At 30.0% G+C, this 3,341-nt stretch overlaps 1 non-coding gene across 1 annotated transcript; it reads right to left on the reverse strand.

The window, feature by feature from the left end:
* Positions 1-2,853: 2,853 nt before the first annotated feature.
* Positions 2,854-2,972, reverse strand: LOC113555318. Its single transcript, XR_003405343.1, has one exon. It is a non-coding gene; the product is annotated as a 5S ribosomal RNA (ribosomal RNA).
* Between the last annotated feature and the right edge of the window lie 369 nt (positions 2,973-3,341).

Genomic DNA, 3,341 nt, shown 5'->3' on the forward strand with positions numbered 1-3,341 from the left:
TCCGTTCAAATCGGACGAGGAAAAATAATTGGTTATTAAAATCAAATGCGTTATAATAATTATATTATTATTATTAACGGAATAACGACGTTTGCCCGCGGTAGCTGAATGATATGCCCGCGATGATAGTATATTAATAGTTAATTTACATTGTAATACGTCGACTGCAACAGCTAGGTACAGCAGGCTACAGACATTTCGTAATTATAACACCCGAAAGCGGCGAACAGGAGCAGAACAGAACAGAACAAATGGTTTTCGAAATATTATTATATCTCACTATAATCAGTGTAACTTATTATAATATAGGTAAGTACCTGAGCGTAGGTGGTTCTATAGTCTATACGGGCGTAACACGTTTCCATCAAAAGTGGACCTTTCCCTTTTCCACCAAAAGCGTATTTTTCCCTTTTCCGTCAATATTCGTTTCCACCAAATCAGATCCACCTCATTTAACAACGTTTTCACCACAACAATTATATATATTTTTTTTTTATATACTTATACTGAATTTAAAAAAATAACATATTATAGTAAATATACTTTAGCTGTTATGCATATGTAAATGTGTACTCATATATCTATATAATTGGATAATATATTTATTTTTTAATTATAGAATATACTTATCGTGAGTTTCCGAATTTATGTAAAATGTATAAATACACATATTATCAATGTACCTATATTGTATATCGTACGTTTATGGTATTTGATTGTATGTTAAACCTTTGCCATGTTTATTACCTTTTATGTTGATTAACCAATATAATGTATAACGGGATAATATTTTATGAACAAGTGAAAAAGTTGAACAATTTAAATTGTGCATTACAACTGTGTGTTAAAATAAAATGTGTTATAGTTTTTAATATAAGCGTACCTAGTATACAATTGTTTTAGTGAAAACGTGATCTATTATCTTATTTGGCGGAAACGGATATTGATGGAAGAAGGAAAGACACACTTTTGGTAGAAACGGGTATCGCCTGTCTATACAACAATTATTAAAATAATAGATTTATGCAACGTCTTAAATATATACTAAATGCCTAGGAGGTACTTATAACTTATATAAACTACTTATACCTCGGCAATCGGCATATAACGCTTATATACCAAATTAAAGAAATATAAGAATTAAACATTCAAATGTACATTTAGACCAATGGTTTCCGTGCTGTATAATGTCATGTAACGTTTATAAGGTGTACACGTCTATATGCAATCACTGTTTTTTTTTTAACAGCAACAGTTCGCTAACCAAAATATGTTGTCGATTTTAAAGTTTTTTAATTAAATTATTTTATTTTTATATTTCATTTTCATTTTATGTTATTACTTAATACTTATCTATAGTAATTATTGCTGATTAATAATCTATACTTATCTACACATTATTATGATTTTTCTTGGGTTGAAGACTTCTATTTTTTTTCTCTAGTTTTAGTTTGTCTAGAAAGATCGCAGAGCAATGTGAGTGATGTATTTATTTTGTATAACACTGAATTAGGAGGTTATATTTAAAAAAAAAATGTTTGTATGTTATTTTATCATTATTGCGTTCAAATTAGACAAATTAAGCGCATATAGTACACATCATTTGGAACGTTTTAGTATTTGATATAATGGTATAACATAAACATAACAAGCTGTAAAAGTATAATAATTTGTTGGTACTGTTTGAATTGATGACCCACAAAAGTACTAATAATAAGTGACCTATAGCTAAATGTTGCTCTAAATTTAACAATGTGATATTTCCTATCTTGTTTTTAATTCATTATTTAGTAGCATTGTTTTTTAATATTTGAATTAAAATGTACTTCTGATATAAAAACATTAAAAAATATAATCATGTATTGCTGGCTGCTAATATTTTTAATTATAATATGTATAATGTTGAAATACCTACATAATAATAGTATTATTATTTCGGTCGCGCAGTTTATTGTTACAGTGTTATTATTTCAAAGAATACCTACGTCGAATAACTTATTATTCTATTCTGAATGGTATATTGTTATAACGTAAATTTCTCGTAAAATATATTAACGTATATCAGAAACTATCTAATAAAACAAAATAATATTACCGATCGCCGTGACTGCTGCGGCCTGCCCAGCGATGCTGTCGAATTCAGCCAAATCACTTGATTCACTTGCAAATGATGAGCCCTAAAAGTAGACCGTGATGTCTTCGATTCGATGTCAAAACAAAATGGATCGGTTCCCAATATTTCACTGATATCGGGTGCAGGTGATGCGTTGGAGATCCAATCATCGTCATCGGTACCGACGCAGCTAATATCTGCGGACTCGATCAACCCAGACGCCGCGAAGGGTGACTTCACTAGCCTACCGAAGAAACCCTGGAGTTCGATGCCAAACATTCACATAACGTTTGGTGAAACCGGTGCAATCGAAATTGAGTGCATTCCAATGAAAATTTTAGCCGAGGTTGAAAACGAAACAAAACCGGCCTATGATGCGCACGTTTATTCAGATCCAATAACCAACACCAGTCATGGAATCTCCACTGAACGTAGACGCCGTTCGTGGTGGAAACGTACAAAAAAATTCGTACGTCGAATGTTCTGTTGTGATGCGTAATATACTAATATAGCCTATAGTTTAAAATATAATACAGTGTGATTATTTTAATTTGTACTCAGTTAAGTATATTATATATTATATAATATTTGAACCTAGAAAAGTTCCTTATGGCTTTTGGGGTTGGGTCAACCGTGTAATTAAAAATTTTAAAAAAAAACTTGACAAAGATAAAAATATCTTAATATTTTTTAAATTAAAATTGGAAATAAATATTGAATATATTTAAAAAACAAAAAAATGCCAACGGCACGTAGTGTTCCCAAGCGGTCACCCATCCAAGTACTAACTACGCCCGACGTTGCTTAACTTCAGTGATCGGACGAGAACTGGTGTATTCAACGTGGTATGGTCGTTAGGCGAAAGAACGGTAGAAAATAATAATAATTAAATATCGTAATCAAATGTTAAAATTTTTTGGTGGTGGTATAAGACAAAACCTGAATTCAGTTAATTTTCAACGTTTTTAAAAAATACTAAAAAGCAAACACGACACCAAACATAGATATCATATTATATTTTTAATAGAAATATTTTACAATTATCAATTAGGCATTAGCAATGAACAAAATACTTAATTATAAACTAATTAATAGTACTTGTCTAGATAAAATCTCTTGTACTGTTGTACTATCCGATAAAAACAATTAAAAACATACTTACTATATACTTAGGTACCTATATAAAATTGATATAAATTAACTGAGCTTAAATTTCTAATGATTACAA

This window comes from Rhopalosiphum maidis, chromosome 2, assembly GCF_003676215.2.
Source record: "Rhopalosiphum maidis isolate BTI-1 chromosome 2, ASM367621v3, whole genome shotgun sequence".
NCBI classification, from domain to species: Eukaryota; Metazoa; Arthropoda; class Insecta; order Hemiptera; family Aphididae; genus Rhopalosiphum; species Rhopalosiphum maidis.